Source organism: Zootoca vivipara, chromosome 15 (genome assembly GCF_965207765.1).
Source record: "Zootoca vivipara chromosome 15, rZooViv2.hap1.1, whole genome shotgun sequence".
Classification (NCBI taxonomy): Eukaryota; Metazoa; Chordata; class Lepidosauria; order Squamata; family Lacertidae; genus Zootoca; species Zootoca vivipara.
In genome coordinates, this window is record NC_142598.1 from 5,938,566 (window position 1) to 5,962,178 (window position 23,613).

Below are 23,613 nucleotides of genomic sequence, written 5' to 3' on the forward strand. Positions count from 1 at the left end.
ACCGTACGCCGGAGTGTGCAGCCAACAGCCACCCTGCACGACAGCCGGCCTCTGCGTGTCTGTGTTTGTGTGAAAGTGGGAGACGCGCGCACGCGCCACCGGGAAAGAAGGATGACCCGCCAGGGGCCGGACGCGAGGAGGTAAACAAACAATAAGACACCTCCCCCCCCCGCATTCCCGCCCGCGGTGTTGTCCGCCTCCCCCGCCCCATTTCGCCCGCCTGTTCGGAACCTCAGAAAGGGTGAATTCCCCCCCCCCCCCGGACGGAGATTACCCGACCCCCTTGTCAATGGGGCGGAAGAAAGCTGGCTTCGCCGGCTGGAGATGGGGTCGGTGCTGGGAGTGAAGACCCCGGCCACACACGCACACACGCACACACCTTTCCTTCGCCTTCCCAAGACCTGGCTTGTTTACACGGCTAAAAGAAAAAGCCCAACCCGGATCAAGAGGGAATCCACATTGTCGGTTAGGAAATGGTAAGCATTCAGGGAGATGGGCAATTGAGGAGGGGGGCATCTCATATATGTGTGTGTGTGTGAATACTGTATATATATTAGGAGTCTCTATTGTAGTTCCCTATCCACCCACCTTAAAAGTTTATAGGGGGTGGGTGGCAAAACCGATCACCCATCTATTTCAGGGTACGAGGTGGAATATTGCGGGGAGGGGGAGAGTGCCTTGGCTGTGGGCCAATCCTCCACCAGTGTGTTGGGGCTGGGAAGAGAGATGGGAGGAGATGACAACAACACAAAGGGGCAGAATTGTGACCGGAAGACTTTGTGCTCCATAGGAAAAACGTTAGCTCTGATCCAAGGGTTTTGTGTGTTGTGCATGTGTAGGGGCGTGGGGGGGGGGAGACAAGGGATGGGAAATCACAGCTTTATTTAGATTTAAAGTCCACCCGTTTCCTACGTTTCAAGGCAGATAACCACATGCATGTGCCTTGTTTCTCTCAGCTATCCTGCAAGGCAGCGTAATGGTAAGCATTGCTCCCATTTTACAGATCGTAAATTAGCAAGGAGAGACAGGGGCTTGCCCAGCACCAGTACCAAGGCTTGTGGCAGGGCTGGGTTTCGAGGCCACGGCTCTGTTCAATGGCTCTAATGCAGCCCCGGGTGTAGGAAATGTGGAGATGGGTAAGGACAGCAGACAGAATATCTGGTAGACCCTGGCAGGCCTGTCTAGACCACTTCCCACTCCTATGCAGGAGAATCTGTGTGAGTTGGTGGGTATGATTAAGTATCAGCTGCTATATATGGCAATGTTGGTAGGGGGCATGCAGCGGAAGCGCGAGCCTTTCTCCCCACCTCTGGAGAGTCAACAGAGGGCAGAAACCTCATTAGATGGACAAATGACATTTGAGTGATACCTGTATATGTACACCGTAACCTTTTCCCCTCCTCTAGTCAGGAAATGGCTGTGATTTGGTGTGGGCTAGTGCATTCCTGGCATAATAACCCCTCCCTGTGCAGGAGAAGTGTCTGAACCTTGAGTGTTTGGCTGAAGGATCGCTGCATAAACAGCTCCTCTCCGCAGCCACCCCAGAAATAGAAGCCTTTCAGTCTTGGAGAAAGAAACCCCTTGAATACACAGTTGCTCAGCCTTAGCCAGAGAGGTGGCTGCATCACTCTGGCAAGACAAACTCGCATTTCCCATTTGTTTGGGTCTTTGGTGCTGTTTGGGAAGATACAATCCCCTTGTGAATTAACCTGATGCCGAGACCAAAACCACCCTCTGTAGTAACCAGGGCTGACGCCGATCGCGGCAGGAACACACCCACCCATCTCATATCACACTGCGAATTAGCCACAGGGACCGGTTAAATATTGAATGAGTGAAACAGGGCAGATAGCGGAATGAAAGGAGACCCAACCTGATCAGGGGCAAAGCCTGCGGGAGACAGCGGGTCAAAAACTCAGCAGTGTGTGGAGGGGTGCCTGGGAATTGGGACCCCTGTTTTTTGGAAGTAACACAAACAGCAGGAGTAAATGAAGTCTAGGAAGACCAAGCCTGTACATGGTGGAAGCTGGAACTTCTGGGTCCTGTTCCCAACTGCAAAGCAATTGCTGGCCTAGTGCAGGGAGACTGGGAGCAGCTCTGCGGCAGGCTGACCTAGTTTAATTTACCGGGCTGGTGGTGAATCCCATCCACTCCTCTCCCCCACCCCCCACCCCCACTAAAACCAGTGGAAGAATCAATGGGATTTTTCTGTAACTAGAAAGCAGACACCAGAGGGGTAGATGTGCTAATCTACTCCATCAAAGATAACCAGGAGGCATGAAGCTCAAAGTGGTACAAATTTATTGTGGCCTTACTTGAGCCCACTTTCATCGGGTGCAAACATCATCTAATAACTTAACCAGCGACTGGGGGCCAGGCCTGGGAACTGAGAGAGCGCTGGATCGAAGGAGAAGCAAGCCAGAACTCCTAGATTTGAATGTGTGCACCAGGTGTGCACCCTGGATCAAATTTGGATCAGGACCCACAAGTCAGTCCAGGATTCCCACCTCCAATGGTTATTAGTAAGGACTTCAGCATGTGCCAGGGTGGGGTGGGGAGGACACAAATTTGGTCCAAGGCAGATCAGCTGCTTCTGTGTTGCTTCCTGGGCTGTTCCATTCCTCCAGGGAAGCCAGGGAGGAAGGAAGCACTTGGTGAATTGCCTAGCTACTATCTGATGTTGTTACCATTGGGAGGGAAGAGTTGCAAGTTTGGGACTGGGGTCCACTAGGTGGGAATTGTAGAGAGACTGGCCTGCAGCATCTAAAACCAAGGGGAACAGGAAGTGCAGGAACAGGAAAAACTGATTATGCAGTGAAGAAAGCTTCGGCTTTGGTGGGGGGTGGGGGGGAAAAGAGAGTGGATAGCATATTTCAGAGGAGTTTATTCCCCCCACAGATACAATTTCCAGCCCCCTCAAACTACAGTTCACAGTATTATTTGGGGGAAAGTTATGTGTTTTTAATGTGTGGTGCGTATGCAGCCAAGACTGAGAAGGAAACAATAGTTTTGTTTTAGTTGACTGTATGCACGCACCTGTGGGAGCCTTTTTGGCTGGAGAGCAGGGTAAAAACTGTGTGTGTGTCTGTCTGTCTTTGAAGCTCAGAGGTAATAGTTTTCACAAGCCCTGATGCAAGGTGCAGTCCAGACCTCCACTGTGTGCGGCACATTCCACGCCCTGAGTGCTTTCCTATTAAGCTGGACTTTTTACGTTCGCGATCCACATTCCTTCATTCCCCTCCTCAGGGTGGGTCCAGGTCCCAGGAGAAAGGAATCTGGGCCCTGGGAAGGGAAAGGAGACCTGTTGTAGAGGATTAGAACAGGAAGAAGAGAGTGCCCTAGACTTCTGCTGTGTTGTGTGCGGACAGTGCCTGAAAGGATTTAGAGAGTTAAGCCCTCCAAATGCAAGGCGGTGAGCTTTGAGGGGCCCCCTTGTCTCCTGATGGGAAGGGCCATTAGTGGGAAGGAGCAGGGAGAATTATTCGTCCAGAGTCCCTTTCTGGTCTCCCCTTTTTTTCCCCTTTCTAAGCCGATTTAAAGTCAGGTGACAGCTTCTTCCCCTGCAAACTTTCTAATCCCAACTTCAATGGAAGAGGAAGGACTGGGAGGCAGACAGATGAGTGGGAACCAGAGAAAGCACTAAGTGGTCTAATCCCCATGCTCCCCCCCCCAACAGACCCCAAATCCTGGCTTCCACCCTCTCGGCCAAAATCACCTAGACCCACTAAAAGAGGGACAAATGTTTCCCTCTATGGAAGCCTGTGGGCAACTGGCTGGGCACTTTTGAGAGCAGAATGCAGGACTAGATGTTCTCAGTTTTTAGGTCATTATGGAGGCCCAGATTCTTTCTTCTCCTGGGTTTCCTCCCTCCCTGGTTGGAAGTGCTTGATTGGAAAATAATGGAATCAGTTCACGGAGTAGGAAAGGGGTATACTGTAGCTCCGTGGGGCCTCGTCTTTATGATAGGAGGGTGGCTGTAACATACCCTCCAACATTTCTCTGATGAAAACAGGGACATCCATCACCCGTGCTTTGCTTCTGGAAAAAAAAGGTGCCAGTGCTGTGTAACCTTTGAGTAATCCCAGGAAAAAAACCCCACTGATAATAATTTTATTATTTATACCCCTGGGTTTCCCTAGCCACTCTGGGCAGCTTCCGGCATATATAAAAACATGTCAAAACATTAAACATTAAAAAACTTCCTTCAGGTGTCTTCTAAAGGTTGTATAGTTACTTAGGTCCCTGGCTCGGGGGTTGCATAACTCCATACCCTCCAACATTTCTCCGGTGAAAATAGGGACGTCCTAGGGGAAATTGGGACATTCCGGGATCAGATCAGAAGCCGGGATGGCTTCTGTAAATCAGGGACTGTCCCTGGGAAATAGGGACACTCGGAGGGTCTGGTGTGATGGGGGCCTAATTTTCCGTCAAGTCAAGTCTGAAGTTAGAGCGAAACCCTCTCTCTCCCACTTTCTTTCTGGCTCAGCAATTCTCTTTCTGTGGGAGGGCGTTACTAACAGGCAAATACCAATACAGGCATAATAAAATGTATTCTCGAAGGGGAGATCAGATAGAAAGGAGAGGCTGGTGGTATTTTTCAAAAAATAAATAAAATAAACCTACCCTTGTGGCCTCATGAGCCGCCACAACTGAGTCTCAGGGGCTGTGTGTACACACCGTGCATTTAAAACACATTTTTCTCCCCAAAGAATACTGGGAACTGTAGTTTGTTATGGGTGCTGAGCATTGCAGCACTGCAAGGCGTAAACTACAGTTCTCAGAATTATTTGAGGGGAGAAATGTATGGTGCGTACGCAGCTGATCTAAGCCTTGGGAGATTTGCTGGCAAACCTAGGGAACCCTCGTTTCATTTCCACAGCCCCCCCTCCTACCCCCAAAACACATTTCGTGTCATGAAGCCTTGACCTCTAGACTCTTCTGGAAGTTATTTTGCCTGCTCCTGGCTGAATGTGAGAGCCAGTGAACCTTGTGCTGGCACAAAAACCTGCTTCGTCATCAATTAAAGTGCAATTATTGGATCAATATCCATGTGCAGGTATGTTTTGTTTTAGTAAAACTAAACTGCAAGTATTATTTGCAGTGTTCCCTGATATGCCCTCTGTGGGACGGAGGTTGGATCCGATAACCATGACGTTATTTTCTTTATGGTTTCTTTGTTTTGTACATTTATTGCCCTTCAGCAAAGTGTTCTCAGGGTGGTTTCTAGCAAAATAAAATAGCAATAAAATCGATACGAAGTTGAACACAAATAATCACCACCAAGACCCAGAAATTAAAAGCAGCTGATCGAAACAGTTTAAAACCCACACCTTAAAGTCCTCGGAGAACAAAAATATATTTGGTTGGCACTGAAAATATAGGAAGGTTGGCATCCTGATTGGGGAGGGAATTATAGAATTGGGGCGTCATTTCTGAGAAGGCCCTTTGCCCTCTCATCACCCAGCTCAGCTCAGCTCGGGCATCCAGTGCTTTTTTTTTCTGGGGGGGGGGTGCAGGGTTACGCATACCCCTAAACATATTGTGAATCTTTGTAGTTTTGTCCATTTACAGTATTTATTTTTCCCCACTTGAACTATAAAATGGTGATTTTCTTGAGTCAAAATGAGAGTACCCGGCCCTAAACATTTTTTTTAAAAAAAGCACTGGGGGCACCTAAAGGAGAGCCTGCACTAATGGCTGTTGCATTCCACTACAAATACAGTTTCTCGAACCAGCCTTCTCTTCTAAACAAACAGGCATAACCATCCAAAACACAGGCAGGAAAATATAATGTTTGTTTCAGCAGAACATGTCTTCGTGTTCAAGGTACCAGATTCTGGAGCTAAAGAATGAAGATGGGCCGTCCGCTGTATGCTCTTGCAAGAAGCATCCAATTGTGTTGGGATCAGAATACTGGGGAAACTGGCAAGTCAGTTTTTACTGTTCTTTCAGAACGGCAATACCTTTTGAACAGCTAGTAGTTTTAAAATATTGCAAGCGAACAGTTTGCTTCTCTTTGGCCCATAAATACAAGGCTGGATAATGCTGCTGTAATTGAACATTGCGAACATTGCAAAATAAAAAATTCCTTCAGTAGCACCTTAAAGACCAACTAAGTTTTTATTTTGGTTTGAGCTTTTGTGTGCATGCACACTTCTTCAGATACTTCTTCTTCTTCAGTATCTGAAGAAGTGTGCATGCACATGAAAGCTCATACCAAAATAAAAACTTAGTTCTTTAAGGAGGAAGGATTTTTTTTATTTTGCTCTGACTCAGACCAACACGGCTACCTACCTGTAATTGCGAACATTGGTTAACTGGGAGATGACCATACATTTAGTGATGTGTCTATACCACACTGGGCATTTTGTGTGTGTTGTAAAGTCACCTTAATTATAATGTGTATGCATATTAAATCAGATTATCATGGTGATTAATAATAACAGCAATACTAACAATGATAAGTGGGCACGTAGATTGTAACTGTTACTTGTGGCGGACCAGAATGTCTGATGGTCAGAGCACTTTATTTAAAGCATATAATGAAGTATAATGACACAACAATTGGTTCAGAGGGGTTAACTACAGCCATAGTACATAGTCGGTGGAGCTAATTCCTGTTTTGTTGTGGACACGTGTCTTCAGCCATGGATGACACACAAAGTCTTAATTACCTACATTCCCCGCTTGCAAGGAGGTATAACCTTGCAGACCTTCTAATTAATTATCCACACACTTTCCCAGAGTCAATTTGCATTGAGACAAAAGACCTCCTGATTACATTTGTTGACATGGGCTAGAATAGCAAAAGGGATGTATGAAGGATCCAAGCTTCCAATGGTCGGTTGCTACTGGGATTAGCTCAGAATGGAGAGCAGAGTCCTCGCCATCAGCCATTGGAAAGAATTTCTCCCAGGAGAAAAATCCTCTGAGTGGTAATCATGTGTAGAGATGGATGTGATTCCTGGCAGTCCAGAGGCACAACCACATGTGAGTCAGGCAGGTCGTAATCTGGTTGTCACTGTCTGAGGCCAAGGCAGACCGGAGAGCAGGTTGCAAGCCACGCGATTGTAGTTTAATGTTTCTCAATTTTTCCACACTGAAGAACAAGGGGCTTGTTAACTGTGGACCTCCAGATGTTAACCACAGGTTAGCCACCCCACCCTTACTTTGTCTCTAAAACCACTGTGGCTCCTTGTGTTACCACAACTGCTGAATCAGGACCTTTTTGCTGAGCATTGGTGGTACCCAAGTCTCGTGGCTGCTAGCAGGCAGCAGCTGCTTCTGCCCCAATATTACAGTGAATATGTTTGTGGATGGGCAGCCTTAGTTGAAGCCTGCCTTTAAGATGCATTTAGCGAGTGTGTGTGGCAGCTGCTTTTGGGATCGATGCCACAACACTAAGATAAACCACCGCGACAATCTCCCTGATACGAGATATAGTGTATAAACTTATAACTGGTGAGGACTTTTCCAAAATATTTATCAGGTATAAAACTCCCAAACCAAAATCAAACGAAGAAACTTAAATGCTTATAAAATAAGCTATAAATCAATTCACCTAACGAGGGGCCGGCTATTTTCTCGTTTCATTGGAGGAGCTATCTTCCTCAGAGGGAAAAGATTAGAGATTAGGTTTTATCTTATTGTTTAAATAATATCAAAAAGAGCCAAACTCTCCACTGCAATTATGCCAAACTTTAACAAAGACTAAATCAAACTGAGCAGTCTCGGAATTACCCCAAAAAAGGCTAAAGTTATTTCTATGTGAGGTTCGACAACCTACAAAGGTATTTAATGAAAAAGAAATTCTATTCTTGCAAGATTGAAACACAGGCTGTCTCCTGTTTTATACCTGATATGTATTTTGGAATAGTTCTCACCAGTTATAAGTTTATACACTATATCTCGTATCAGGGAGATTGTCACGGTGGTTTATCTTAGTGTTGTGGTTTCCCCAGCCACTCTGGGCGGCTTCCAAGAAAAGATTAAAAAGACATTAAAACATCAGCCATTAATAACTTCCCCAAACAGGGCTGTCTTCTAAACGCCAGATACTTTATTTCCTTGACATCTGGTGGGAGGGCGTTCCACAGGGAGGGCGCCACTACCGAGAAGGCCTTCTCTCTGCCTGGTTCCCTGTCACTTCGTTTCTCGCGGGGAGGGAACCGCCAGAAGGCCCCCCCCTTGCTGCTGGACTCCGGCTGTCATCATCCCTGATCGTGCTGGTGGGGGGCTGGGGGCCAGTTACAGCTGAAGGGCTTGCATTCACAATGGCACCGGCAGACTGCATTTTCCAGAGAAGGTGGAGAGAGATGGCGGGTTCTAGAAGCTGCTTATCCTTGATGCAGCCTCCTCTGAGGTTAGGAGTTGGTGATTTATGACCGCGATCCCTCACCAGGTGCCTGTTGGTTCCCGTTATTGACCAAAGGAGGGGGAGCCGGCGTGGGAGGATCCGGAGAAGCTTTGTTCACTTGCCTGCAGCCAGCAAAGCAAGTTTCCTGTGGCAGGAAACCCCAAGCACCGCAAGTGCACTGGGAAGAGAATTAGCCAGGAAAGGTTTATTTCACATGATTCTTTTTCCGGCTTGGGGAAAGAAAAAGAAAAAGAAAAAAGAAAGAACCCAAATAACTCCAGAGCTGAACTGATTTCATTTGTTTCTTTTCCCACCCGTCACGCAAAGTAAGAAAGAAAAGGGTGGGGATAGGAGTGACCCCTGCCATTGTGATTCCCCATGTTAAAAGGAAAATAAAAAACGGGCAAGGCGGCCTTTTTTCTGTTTATTGCTTTGCTTTAATGAACTCTCTGGGAAAAAGGAATCAGTGTTATGTCAGAGAAAGCAAAGAGGGTGTGACCAGCTGTATATTATAAATATTAAGATTCTCCTTTTAATATAGTCCAATCAATGTACAGAGTGTTACCAGAGTTTCCATACATACGAAAATGTCTGGTTCCAGAAACCTTACAGTTTGACGACGGAAGAGGCAATCAGGGTAGGGTTGCCATATTTCAAAAAGTAAAATTCTTTTTTTTTAAGGAAACCACCAAAATTATTGACCCCCCCCCCCAAAAAAAATTAGTGATTTTAAGCTTTTGGAGCCATTTTTACACCCGAAAACCAGGACATAAGGGAAATAAATAAGTGAACGGGGAGAAAGGGTGGGAAGGAGAGTCAACAATATCAAGCCATAAATACGACAAAATGGCCATTATATACTGCAGCGTTTCTCAACCGTTGTTCCGCGGCACACTAGTGTGCCGCGAGACGCTGGCTGGTGTGCCGCGACGTGCGGCGAGGAGAAGGGCGATTTGGGGAGAAGGGCAATCCCCAAAGCGAAGAAGACCTCAGGCCTGGCAGCTAGGCCTCTTCCCCACTCGCACCCCGCGCCGTCTCCTAGCAACCGGCCGTCGGCGGCGCTGATTGGCCGGCGCGGCTCCCGCCGCCATTTTCAAGCGGCTTTTTTTTTTTTTTTTTGCCGAGGCGGCCGGGCGGCCCTCCTCCCTCAGCCGCCGCCATTAACCATTCTCGTCCCGGGCTTAAGCGGAGGCGAGTCTGGTTTCACCCAGCATGGAGAGCGGCCCTCTGGCTGAGAAGCCCCCTCTGAGGAGGAAGGGGAGGCGGCGGCAGCAGCAGCAAGCGGCGAGACCACCGGAGGGGCCCGGCAGGCCTCCTCCTCCTCCTCCTCCTCAACCGCCTCCTCCTGCGGGCGGTAAGTGCCCCCTCCCACCCCTGCCCTGGGTCCTTAGGGTGAGGGGTGGGTGACGAATAAATTCATGGTAATAGGAATAATAGTAATCGACGAGGGGGGGCAGGCGGTGTGAGGTGCTGGGGGTGTTGACCCCCTCCCCAGTATTATTCGCTTCAAAAGGAGGGGGCGTAAGAGCCTTTAGCCCCCTACCCGTCACAGGGACGATCCGATTGCATCGCCACCACCACAATCATTATTGATTACAGTACTATTGAACCCCAGGCCCAGTTTTCTCCCTGAGAGTTGGTGTGCCTCGTGATTTTTTTCATGGAACAAGTGTGCCGTGGCCCACAAAAGGTTGAGAAACACTGATATACTGCATATTGAGGCTTGGCTATTTCTGTTATCAATAGAGACTTGTCTGTGTGGGAAAGCTAAATAGGTGATGGGCTTGCTGTTCTGTTTTCTGCTGGGAATATTTCTGATAGACTGGAGATGAGTACAAGGAAGAGTTTAGCAGGGCAGGCCACGTTATAGATCAGGGCCCAATAGACCTGATCAATGGGCACTTTTCTGCTGCAAGAAATAAGACAATCACTAGGGGGCACTGCTGTGTCATTAAGGACAGTTTCCTCTTCCAACATCTCCCTTGCCCCCCCCCCCCCAAAAAACCCCAACAACACTTACTTGCAGAGGATCTGTTTTGGGTGGTGAGAGAAAGCATTGCAGGTACGGAGGAAAACAGCCCAGGCTTCCGGTGAATAATTGCTGGTTTTGTATTTCCAAACAAGATTCTTCACTTGGTTCTCTGCCTCAAAATACCTCTGCTTAACCCAGTTATAGATCTGGGTTTAGCACAAGGCACAGCACCAACGCAAGTGATCAGGATGAACTTCTTAAACCCAAACCCCTCCCTGAAATCTTTGAGAGCTGCTGCCAGTCAGTGTGGACAATGCTGAGCTAGATGGACCAAAAGCCTGACTCGGGCTGGGCACACACGTTACCGCTTCCTCTGGCTCCAGCACGCGTTCTCGCCGCTGCTGTTTGAAGCCAAGCGCGCACGGCGTTAACCGTGAGGGTGTACATTTCAAGCAGCCACTGCCCATGCGCAGAGGACAGCTTCAGTGAATTTGGCGCAGGGAAACACATCGGGTAATGGGCATTGGGCAAAGGCCTCTCCACCGCCTCTTTGATGTGAACAGCAGCATAAAAAAGCTTTCCACTTTCAATGTGGGAGGAAAATGCCCCTTCTGCCGCGAATGTGCACATAGCCTCAGTAGAAACCCCTTTCATATGTCCCCATAACGATTGACCCACCCACGGCGAGTGGGTCTGCTTCCTCCCTTTGCCCTGATGGGGCTCAGACACTCATCTCCTGTTTTGCAACCCCTCTGTGTAGCAAGGCACAGTAGGAGGCAGCTGTTGTTGGGGCGTGTCTGTCCTTCTTTTATGTCCTGGCTGCTTGTCAAAAGAGCCTCTCTCTTCCTTGGTGGGTCTTGAACCCTCCTGCCAGGAGGGCTGTGAGGCCTCTCTGCAGACCTGCTGCCCAGGGAGCGATGTGGGCGGGGAGTTGCGTGGGCTCATCTTTGTTTCCCATACTTGTGCTGTGCTCCAGAGTGGTGACTGCCAGGAGCAGATCATGATTCGAACCCTTGCCTGCAGAACTTTGAGTAGTGGGTTCGTTGCAGGCTGGGGGTGCTGGATTGGGAACAGTGTGTGTGTTAAGGCCATGTCCCCTTTGTGAATTCAGTTGCCCTGTCTTTCCGTATGCGAGTGGCATATGAGCTTCTTCAGCACCACCCCTGACTACAGTGGTACCTTGGTTCTCAAACGCCTTGGTACTCAAGCAACTCGGAACCCAAACACTGCAAACCAGGAAGTAAGTGTTCCGATTTGTGAACTTTTTTCGGAAGCTGAACATGCTCCGTTTTGAGTGCCACACTTCCGTTTTGAGTGTTGCGCTGAGGTCTGTCTGTTCTTGCTATTTATTTTGCCTTTTTGTTTTTGCGGCTCTTTTTTCTTCTTTTTGTGACAGTTCAGCTACTGATTGATTGATTGTGTGACTGCAGTACAGTACAATGGTTGCCTCTGGCTTACATCACCCTCGGCTTGCGACCGGCGCAAACCCGGAAGTACTGGAACGGGTTACTTCTGGGTTTTCACCATTTGTGCACGCACAGAAACGCTAAATCGCACCTCGCACGTGCACAGACGCGGCGCTTTGGGTTGCAGCGTTTTCTGGTTGTGGCGGGGCCTCAGGAACTGATCCCCGCCGTAACCCGAGGTTCCACTGTACATTGTTTACTGCTTTCATTTTATGGATCAGTGGTCTCATTAGATAGTAGAATTCATGTTAAATGGCTGTTTTAGGGGTTGCTTTTGAAAGTCTGAAATGGATTAATCCATTTTTGCATTACTTTCTATGGGAAAGCGCACCTTGGTTTTGGAATGCTTTGGTTTTTCGAAGGGATTTCCGGAATGGATTAAGTTTGAGAACCACTGTACAGGGGTGATTCTGGAGACACTGCACATGTCTTCAGAGCAAAGCAGTGGCATATCTCTCTCTCACCCCTGACACAAATGTTCTGTTTAGCATCCAGCCTGAAGAAGTGTTCAGTGTAAGTCAAAAGCTTGCTTGCCACATCAGAAACTTTGGTTGTTCCTAAGAAAGCCATTGGGACCCAGGTGGTGCTGTGGTTAAACCACTGAGCCTAGGGCTTGCTGATCAGAAGGTCGGTGGTTCGAATCCCTGTGACGGGGTGAGCTCCCGTTGCTCGGTCCCAGCTCCTGCCAACCTAGCAGTTCGAAAGCACGTCAAAATGCAAGTAGATAAATAGGAACCGCTACAGCGGGAAGGTAAACGGCGTTTCCATGTGCTGCTCTGGTTTGCCAGAAGCGGCTTTGTCATGCTGGTCACATGACCTGGAAGCTGTACGCCGGCTCCCTCGGCCAATAGAGCGAGATGAGCGTGCAACCCCAGAGTCGGTCACGACTGGACCTAATGGTCAGGGGTCCCTTTACCTTTAAGAAAGTCATTATTTGCAGCCCATGCTAAACAAGAGGATATAAAAGATCTGAGTTCCAGAATCAGACATTAGCAGACCTGCCTGTCCTGTGCTGTTCTTGGCTGTAAAAATATTGGCATCAGACTGGAAGAAATGTTCTGTTCTTTGGGATTGGGGAGTGACCGGTGGGAGTACATGGTTTCTGATTCTCTGTTCCCTGGCATTCTTTCACAATAGCAATGTGCTGGCATGTGAAATGTGCAATGCAGCAGGAACCACAGAGGTTTTTATCTAACTTCTCCCTGGTGTCCCATATCTAGAAGTACCTAAGGATGTTTTTTTAAAAATAAAAAAAAATATTATTATTCTATTATTACACTTTTTAAAAGCCAAAATCATTATACAGTCCAAGCTTGCTTGTCAAGTTAAAGTTGCTTAAGATCCTAGCCTGTACTTGTTTGTATAATATTCAATACTTCAGAAAGGTCTTAGATTTTTACAACTCCAAAAGATTCATTATTTTGAAAGGAAATAAAAGCTGTATGTCCATGCACATTCCAGGAAATGGATTTCGTAAAACCCCACAAATAATTTGCTTACTTTCTGCTCAATCCTATTTACTTTTCAGACCAGCCAGCCCCGTTCTTTCCTCTGTGCATGCTACCCAGCCACACACAAAGGTTTTCATTCCCCAGTTCTTCTCCTCTCCTCATCCCAGGAGCTTCATCCACGGAGAGTAGGGGGTTTGTTGCAGAGATCAAGGTAGTTACTGGAGAGGATGCATTTTTTTGAACCATGAACAACAGACTGAAGCTGGGAGGTAATTAAGGGTCTGCCGACTATGTTTCAGTCAACATTGCAAGGTAGGGTAGCTCAATAGCAGCAGCGTGTTGCAAAATATTTCAGGGAGTTTGGCAGGGCATCCTTTGGGCCATATTTTTTGTGGGGGGAGGGAGGCTGCTAATGGATCAGAACTGAGAAAGGGATCATGATGCTGAATTGAAATTAGACGATAGATTGAACTCCCTCCTGCGGGGTAACTGCCTTAAAAAGTCTGGTGTGTTTTCTGCAGCCCTACCTGGCACTTGAGCTTGGGAATTTCTGCATGCAAGGCAGATGTTCTGCCCCCGAGATGCAGCCCTTGGCCAAGCAGCTCCTGAGCTAAAAACAGCACCATTCATAACATGCTTTAAGGCATTCACAGCCATAACTGGTAGCTGAGCCAAAGGATGGGCTTGCCCTGAAATTTATCTGGATTAATTGATCAATACGTCTTCCTAAAATTGCATCGCAGCCCTAGTAAGAATTACCGAGCACATGATGTTCTTTGAATCCTTGAGCTGTTTTATCTAAATGGTTAGTAATAATATTTTTTTAATTAATAAAATAGCTGTATGCCCATGGTGTTGTTAATTCGAGTCAGCTCGAAAGCTTGATTTTCCTTGGAAGGTGGCAAGATGGAAATGGGCGGAGAGATGGTTCTTTATTCTCGACAACTCTGTGGCTTTGGTTAGACCGAGATGTAGTGATAGCCGAAACTCTCTTTCTCCCTCCCTCCCTCTTCTCGGTAACACACTTCACTGTGCAACAATCTGCTGTTGTAAGAATGTGGTAGGAACCGCAACCATATGTCCCTTGTTATACCAGTTCTTTTGAAATAAATGGCAGGTCTTTGTGAAAGGGGTCAGGCAACCACTAGATGGAGCGTGAAGCTGAAGGGAGAGGTTCGGGGCGGTCACTCTGGGGACGCTGTGGGGCCCTTTGGCTCACGCTCCCTGCTTCTACCTGCAGGGCAGGGAGCCAGGAATGTGCGGAATCTGATCTCATCCCAGGCTAAGACAAACACAGGGCAGCAGTACCGAGAGCTGGGCTGTACCACCCCCTGGGACAGAGCTAGAGGAGGGGGTGCTCAAGAGTTTGCGGAATGAAAAGGTGTCTGGATTCAAAGAGAATGCTTCAGGTGGTGCAGTTTATGTGCATATCTCACAAGCCTGTTAACACGTTTGACGTTTTATTATGTTTTTACAGGTGCTAGAAGACGCCCACAGTAGCTGGGGAAACCCAGCCAGGTGGGCGGGGTATTAATAAAATTAATTTAAAATTATTTAAAATTTTAAAATTATTTTATTAAGTATTAATAAAATTATTATTAATGATTGTTATGTTACCCACTGATTTATAGTCCATTGGTGCTTGGCCTAAGGTGAAGGGAGGGCTTTTATCTCAAGGCACCAAGTTCAAATTCTACCATTGCCATATATGGCTGGGAAAGACCCCTGTCTCGGAAATCGGGGGTGGGGGGCTGTTGCCAATGGTCTGATTTGGTATAAGGCAGATTCCTACATTCCTTTCCTATATGCTGGTATCATTTTAAAATCTGTGTAAGTGGCCTGGCCCCCGCATGCAGCAGAAAGAAGTGGTAGAGTCCCAGGCAGCCTAACCTAGCTTACAGGGGTGTTGTGAGGATAAAAAGGAAGCTGGGGAGGGGGGGAGGCAGGACTCATGAACTGCTTGGAGGAGAGGCAGGATGCAAAGTTGATAAATAGGTATATTTGATTGCATTTCTGTGAGGGTGGCATTTTCAGCATAATTCTCTGGGTATACAAATGAATCTACCCTGCAAGCAAGTAGCACAACAGGGAGAAAGCTAGGCTGGAACCTCTGCCCTTGTTGTTGTTTAGTTGTTTAGTTGTGTCCGACTCTTCGTGACCCCATGGACCAGAGCATGCCAGGCACTCCTGTCTTGCACTGCCTCCTGCAGTTTGGTCAAACTCATGTTCGTAGCTTCGAGAACACTGTCCAACCATCTCGTCCTCTGTCGTCCCCTTCTCCTTGTGCCCTCCATCTTTCCCAACATCAGGGTCTTTTCCAGGGAGTCTTCTCTTCTCATGAGGTGGCCAAAGTATTGGAGCCTCAGCTTCAGGATCTGTCCTTCCAGTGAGCACTCAGGGCTGATTTCCTTCAGATTGGATAGGTTTGATCTTCTTGCAGTCCATGGGACTCTCAAGAGTCTCCTCCAGCACCATAATTCAAAAGCATCAATTCTTCGCCGATCAGCCTTCTTTATGGTCCAGCTCTCACTTCCATACATCACGACTGGGAAAACCATAGCTTTAACTATACGGACCTTTGCTTTTTAAGATGCTGTCTAGGTTTGTCATTGCTTTTCTCCCAAGAAGCAGGCATCTTTTAATTTTGTGACTTCTGTCACCATTTGCAGTGATCAAGGAGCCCAAGAAAGGAAAATTTCTCACTGCCTCCATTTCATCCCCTTCTTAGTTTTTTGCCATGATCTTAGTTTTTTTATGTTGAGCTTCAGACCATATTTTGCGCTCTCTCTTTCATTCTCATTAAGAGGTTCTTTAATTCCTCCTCACTTTCTACCCTTATTTGATGCCATTATTTCTGCAGGATTTTAAATAAATGCAACGGCACCATTCTAACACAACATTCTGGCCTTCAGAAATGGTGCAGCCCATTCCATTGCCACCTCCGTTCTTGCCCACGAGTAGACCAGGCCTACCCAGAACCAGAACCAAGTGGTAAAATTCTGGACTGGAATTCTTCAGACTGCAATGTGGGGTGTGGGTGCACCTCCCCCCTGTTTTTCAGCACTTTCCCGTGTTAAAAACAGCAATACACAACTCCATGCATACAGCAAACCTCAGTATTTCCCTGTTTTGTTGGCAACTTTAAAGCTTCTTATTCATCTGGGAGAACAGTTACAGGTAGGTAGCCGTGTTGGTCTGAGTCGAAGCAAAATAAAAAAAAAATCCTTCAGTAGCACCTTAAAGACCAACTAAGTTTTTATTTTGGTATGAGCTTTCGTGTGCATGCACACTTCTTAGTTGGTCTTTAAGGTGCTACTGAAGGAATTTTTTTTTATTTTATCTGGGAGAACAGTGAACAGTGCATCCCCCCACCTCTGGTCTGAAATGGTCCAGTCCAGAATTCTACCTGTTGGTTCATCCTGCAAAACAGTTAAAGGGCTCTCACCTCCCAAGTTTCCTCCTTGAATCCAAATGGGTAGCACCTCATTTGGAGGTGTAAGCTGATGAAATCAGGAACTTTCCCCCCTCCAGGAATTATTCCTCAATGCGATTGTTGCAGGAGCATCTCTGAATACAGACATTAAATCAGTCCTGAGTCAGAACTGATCTGTGAACTCGTATTTTACGCAGTGTGAGATAAACAATGGCTAGGGTTGGGCAGTGGGCGTGCTGTGTGTGCGCTTAAGGGTTTGGGGAAGAGGGTTATTACTTAGCTTTTGCATTTATTAATGCTAGTTCCTTTCAGCTGTTGGACTACAACTCCCGTCAACAACTGCCAGGATGGGCAGTGGTCAGGAATGATGGGAGTTGTAGTCCATCAACATCTGGCGGACACCATGTCCACTACCCGCCCCCCCCCCAGATTATTGAGCATGTCCCATCCCCCGTCCCCATTCCCTGTGGAGGTGATGGCCCCTCTGCTGCCCCCTCCTGGCTGGGGAGAGGAGCCTTAGTTGCGGTTGGCAAGTTGTCCTTCAAGGGTGCTTCTGAGCACGTGAAGAGCGTCCTTTTTGCCCACTAGGTGATCGGCAGCCCACCCGCCCACCCATGCCCATCTGGGGTGAAAGAAGAAGTGCTTCCCCACCTAAAGGATCTGCCGACCCCTCCCCTCCCCCTTTCCCAAATCCCCTCCCCCACTCGCCTGCCCGCCTCTGCGCTTGGCTAGCCCGCGGCAAGGCGAGGGTTAACAGGTGTGGCCCCTCCCCCCCGGCTGCCTTTGGCGGCGCCTTCTTCTTCTCCGCAGGCAGTTCGGGTTCGGCCAGCGCTGCCGCCGCCGTTGGTCCGTTTTGGGGAGCCGGTCTCCTCCCCAATTCGCCCCCGATCAGCCAAGGAAGGAGCGAGGTGAGGAGGGCGCGCTTCGGTAAGGCGGGGGCGCGCGTCGCGGGGGAGGCGGCCAGTTAGAGTCGCCCAAAGTTCGGGCAAGTTTGCAGAAGTTTTTTTTGGGGGGGAGCGACGGGGCAGGAGGGCGATCCCAGCCGCTTCCGGGGGGTAGGGAACCCAACCCCCCCGACTTCTCTCGGGATGGAAGCTCCTGGTTAAAGCCCCCACTTTTTCCTTTTTCGGCTTTGTTTCCTGATCTGCAAGCCGCCGGGCGGGGGTGTTGTTCGCTCCGGCCGGGGTTGGCGGCGCAGGGGGAGCCTAAATTGGGGGGGGGGTTCTCGCACGAGGCTGGCCCCCGGAGCCTGATCCAAACTGACCCCCAGGCGAAGCGGCACGGGGGGGGGGCGCCTTGGGAACTTTGGAGAAGCTGCGGGTTTTTCCCACGAAGGTGCCGCTTCCAGGTGGGAGAGCGGATAGAGAGGGGTCGGCGCCGGAGGAGAAAGAGCGTGCTCAGATTTGCTCTGAGCTGAGCACGGGGCGAGAGGGTCCTTCCTCGAACCTCAAAAGTATTTGGCTTTGAAAGGAATTGGCCGCACCTTTCTGTCCTTAGAAAACGCAGCAGGAAAACTTGGAGGAAGGCGATGCTTCAGTCCTGTGTACATTGTTCCCCCCAGTGAAGTCCCACTGAACTCAATGGGGCAGAGTTACGAGTAGACGTGTGTCTTTTATAGGTGTGGAAGAGAAACCCAGGCAGATGGGATTATTATGTAAAACAAGTTCCAAACACTAATTACTTTGTTGTACATTAATTTTATGTATAGACTTGGCATGGCTTTGTGGCTGTAAGAGACTAACTATGAATCAAAGTCCTGGGTTTGAATCATGCATGCCTGTGCCATCAACTCACCAGGTGGCAAGCAGCTCTCTCCCAGCTTCAGCCCCCACCCGTCTTCTGCAGTATAGAGATAGAATAATAGAATTGTAGAGTTGGAAGGGACTGCGAGGATCATTTAGTCCAACCCCCCCGCAATGCAGGCATCTTTCACTTTCAACGCAAAGCAACCCTGAGATTAAGAGTCTCTTGCTCTACCAACTGAGCTATCTGTGAGTAATAATGACGTCCACCTACTTTACAAAGTTGCTGTAAATATCACAAGGGTTTTTGAGCATGCAAAACCACTACATAAATGCCAGGGATAACTGCTGTGCTTCTGTACGATTCTGAGGGAGGACACTAGCCATCCCATTGCACAGGTGAGGAAAACTGAGGGTAAGAGAGATCCCGGTTTGTTCCAGACCCACTGAATGAGTTATTGGCTTAAACAGGGACTTGAACCCCAGGTTCATTGCCAACCCAATATGACCCAGTGAAGAGAGACAAATTACTGTACATGATTTCTTGCATGATTTGGTCTTCATGCCACATGAGAAACACTGTGGTGTAAGTGGCTAGAATCTCAGGCTAAGACTGGAGAGACCCGGGTTCAAGTTCTCCCTCAGCCATGAAGCTTGCAGGGGGGCCTTGAGCGAACAGTTAAGCTGGCTAGAGTAAGGAGGGCTGTGGAATATAGAGGAAAAATTTGAAATAGTGCTTCATTTCTGGCCATAGCGTTACTAGGACCAAAGGCTGCTTAGAAATCTCCTGCTTTAGCTCGAAATCCTCTTTCTCTGTAATGTGTGGTGGAGCCTGATTGTGGCGGTGATGCGGATTGTGGCACCCATGCTCAGAGGGCGCCCTGTCTGCTGTCTGCTTTGTGTGTTCAGGCCCAGGTATTGAAGAAAAAAAAGTCCTGGGGCTGAGCCCTGGCTCAAACAAAGCTGTGACTGGAAGCCAGGATTCCTAGATGGTATATTTTGCTCTGGGAGATGATTCCGTGGTGGAAATTAATGCTTTTGGAGGCAAGATCTAGGGTGGAGGGGTTGCAGGAAATTGCTACCTTGCTGACTCTGGAAGATACTTTTGGCCTGCCCATTTTGACTCTTGTCTGGGGATTAGGTGAACCTTTGCCTCAGGCAGCCAGCCAGGATGACGTGACCAGGTGTTGCAAGGATTTCCAGGGAAGGGCTCCACCTGCTGAACTCTGGCCATGCATCACAATCCCAGCTCATAAAATGCTGGGTTCTCTCCCTCCCTCCCCCCTCTCTTTCTCTTTCTCTTTCCCCGTCCTCCTCAAAACTACCTGGAATTTACCCCCCAGCTACTGTTCTCCTGGTCTCAACCTTGAATTGTTCTTTTGTTTTGAGAATAAGCCAGTGGTAAGAGTTTCAGAACCCTCCAGGCCTGGGTTCAGGCCGCCCCACCCCCCTTTGGCTTTATCCGTTTCCCCCATATGTAAAACAGGAATGATAGCAACTTTTACGGGACCATAAACAAGGATGAATTGGATGGGGGAGAAAATGTTGTTTAGTTGTGTCCGACTCTTTGTGACCCCAGGCACTCCTGTCTTCCACTGCCTCCCGCAGTTTGGTCAGACTCATGTTGGTAGCTTCAAGAAGACTGTGCAACCATCTCATCCTCTTTCGTGCCCTCCATCTTCCCCAACATCAGGGTCTTTTCCAGGGAGTCTTCTCTTCTCATGAGGTAGCCAAAGTATTGGAGCCTCAGCTTCACGATCTGTCCTTCCAGTGAGCACCTAGGGCTGATTTCCTTAAGAATGGATAGGTTTGATCTTCTAGCAGACCATGGGACGCTCAAGAGTCTCCCCCAGCACCATAATTCAAAAGCATCAATTCCAACCCTGTGCCCCCTTTAGCACAGCATAGTTCAAGACTGATTATTCTATGCCCCTGCATCATGCGTGCAGAGGGCCTGGAGCTTAGACCACAGGCTGGTAAGGTAAAGGTAAAGGGACCCCTGACCATTAGGTCCAGTCGTGACTCATGACCGACTCTGGGGTTGCGCGCTCATCTCGCATTATTGGCCGAGGGAGCCGGCGTATAGCTTCCAGGTCATGTGGCCAGCATGACAAAGCCGCTTCTGGCAAACCAGAGCAGCACATGGAAACACTGTTTACCTTCCTGCTGTAGCAGTTCCTATTTATCTACTTGCATTTTGACATGCTTTCGAACTGCTAGTTTGGCAGGAGCTGGGACCAAGCAACGGGAGCTCACCCCGTCACAGGGATTCGAACCGCCGACTTTCTGATCAGCAAGCCCTAGGCTCAGTGGTTTAACCACAGCGCCACCTGGGTCCCAAATGCCCCCATTCCAGCCGCACATGAGAAAGTCAAGAGTCTTGAGCAGAGCAAAAAAAGTGTGTTTTCACAGAGGCATTGGAAGCCGCCTCATAACTGAGCCACATTGATCGGTCCATGTGACTCAGTATTCTTGATAATGATGGGTAGCGACTCTCTAGCGATTTGAGTCTTTCTCAGCCCTCCCCAGAGATGCCAGGGTTTGAACCGGGGACCATTTGCAGGCAAAGTGTGTCTGCTCTGCCCCTGAGTTCCGACGCCCTCTGCTGCAGGATAGACAGCTTTGTGGGTGGAGGGACTCTCAGGTAAGGGGGGGGGTCTGCTAATGTGCTCTTTCTCAAAGCACCACAAAACTCTGAATCTACACTCTGAATCGTCCAGTTCTGGGCACCACAGTTCAAGAAGGATACCGACAAGCTGGAACGTGTCCAGAAGAGGGCAACGAAAATGGTCAAAGGCCTGGAAACGATGCCTTATGAGGAACGGCTTAGGGAGCTGGGCATGTTTAGCCTGGAGAAGAGAAGGTTAAGGGGTGATATGATAGCCATGTTCAAATATATAAAAGGATGTCATATAGAGGAGGGAGAAAGGTTGTTTTGTGCTGCTCCAGAGAAGCGGACACGGAGCAATGGATTCAAACTACAAGAAAGAAGATTCCACCTAAACATTAGGAAGAACTTCCTGACAGTAAGAGCTGTTCGGCAGTGGAATTTGCTACCAAGGAGTGTGGTGGAGTCGCCTTCTTTGGAGGTCTTTAAGCAGAGGCTTGACAGGCATATGTCAAGAATGCTTTGATGGTGTTTCCTGCTCAGCAGGGGGTTGGACTGGATGGCCCTTGTGGTCTCTTCCAACTCTATGATTCTATGATTCTATACACCAGGCTGTTACCTTGGACCCTCAGCAACGACCCCCCCCCCCGGACATTTTATTTCAGGAGAAAATGTTCTGCAAAGTAATAGAATATGTGGGGAGCTGGTGTGCTGTCAGCACTCAGTTTGGGTTTCCTTGGCTCAGGTTTGCTTGTGGCTGTTGTTTTTTACCACAGGGTAGATGCAACAGCTCTGCCTTCTTCCGCCCCGTCTCACAGCAGATCCCTCCCTCATCCACTCCCTGGGAACAGGGAGCCGGCAGCAGTTGGCTGGGAGGGGTAGGGAGAAAGGTGTTGACACTAAACAGTCATAGCAAAGGAATTGACTGCGGTAGTTCCAAGGGCCTAGGGCAGGGAAAGGGGAGAGGAGAGATTGGCAGAGCCTCCGATCTATGCCACCCGTCCCCTTCCCTTTCCCACGTTTGTCACGCTGGCGTGCAACACGACCGATCTTCTCGTTGAGGCATAGAAGTGCGTGTGAATTTTGGCTCTGTGATTCACATTTGGCAATGCTTGCTGTGTGTGTATGAGAGAGAAGGAGAATTGGGGGTGGGGGAAGTGATGAACGCATTAGGGGTTGTGGGGTTGTGGGAGAAGGAAGAAGAATCTTTGGCACCGTGTTGGTCTGAGTCGAAGCAAAATAAAAAAATTCTTTCAGTAGCACCTTAATGACCAACTAAGTTTTTATTTTGGTATGAGCTTTCGTGTGCATGCACACTTCTTCAGATACACTTGAAACAGAAGAGTCAGACCCTTATGTATATAGAGAGGGTGGTGGGGGTGGGTGGGAATGGGTGATGGGCTGATGGGAGTGGTAAACCTGTAGATGGCTGTTAACGACTGCTGATGACTGCAATTAGTCCTGGGGGGAAAAAACAAGGGCTGAGACTCAGACTGGAAAGAGAAGTTGCTGAATTGGAACTCATTACCAAGCTTAAAACCATGGAGCCACCTGGGATGAATAAAGACATTGGATTCTTATCTCATTATGCATGATCAAGCTTTCTTTAGCGCCTCAGCCCTTGTTTTTTTCCCCCACGACTAATTGCAGTCATCAGCAGTCGTTAACAGTCATCTACAGGTTTACCACTCCCATCAGCCCATCACCCATTCCCACCCACCCCCACCACCCTCTGTATATATATATACGGGTCTGACACTTCTGTTTCAAGTGTATCTGAAGAAGTGTGCATGCACACGAAAGCTCATACCAAAGTAAAAACTTAGTTGGCCTTTAAGGTGCTACTGAAAGAATTTTTTTATTTTGCTTTGGCACAAGGTGCATCTACGCTCCACAGGGCAGGCGGAGAATGCTTTCCTCAGCCGTTGTACCTGATGCGAATGTCGTTCTCGGTGTGATTCATTCCGAGAGCAGTTCTGGTCTCTGCTGCGACTGGGATTACTTACGTAACCTGGGGAGGCTTCCGGGCTGTTCTCTGGACTCCCAGCTGGGCTCGGCCTTGATCTGGTCTCGCAGGGAAGCAGCTGTGGGCTTTGGCCTGGGCCCAGAAATGTGGAGAGCTGGCCAGCTGTCTCGCTGCCCCCAGACTTCCCACCGTGGATGCCTGTGGACATATGAGTTGACTGGCGAGCAGGGCGGAGGGGAGGGGAGGGGAAGGAGAGCTGGGGGTCTGGGCACTTCAGCTTTTACCTCCATCCGGAGCTCACTGGCTTTGAGCCAGCCTCAGGTATGAGGGAGAGGTTCAGGTTTCTCTCCCTCTATAATAACTGGGGCTTGTTCTCTGTCAAGGAAACCCTGAATTATACCAATCAACGTAAGACGTATAAAACGCTTCTTTAAATGGAGAGCACTATTGCGGGGGCATGCAGGAGACAGGCAAACCATAGCTTTTAAAAGCTTGTCTAGCCAATTAGAATGAAGCTACAGCAGGGAAATGTAATTGCTAAATGCAGTGTCCCTATTCAAGAGGCAATAGGCCTGTGATTATTAGATGCCGAGGGGCAAGCAAGATGGCGGCGGCGGCG

At 48.6% G+C, this 23,613-nt stretch overlaps 1 protein-coding gene across 6 annotated transcripts in view; it reads left to right on the forward strand.

The window, feature by feature from the left end:
- CCDC120 (coiled-coil domain containing 120) overlaps positions 1-23,613 on the forward strand; it is a 37,194-nt gene continuing 13,581 nt past the window's right edge. For 4 of the 6 annotated variants that reach the window (XM_035141104.3, XM_060268662.2, XM_088658499.1 and 1 more), the window contains exon 1: positions 17,466-17,586. The gene's annotated coding sequence lies outside the window, so the exon portion shown is untranslated. Of the gene's footprint in view, positions 141-337; positions 477-17,465; positions 17,587-23,613 lie in introns of those variants that run through there. The other 2 variants (XM_035141106.3, XM_035141105.3) reach the window with 2 other exon arrangements.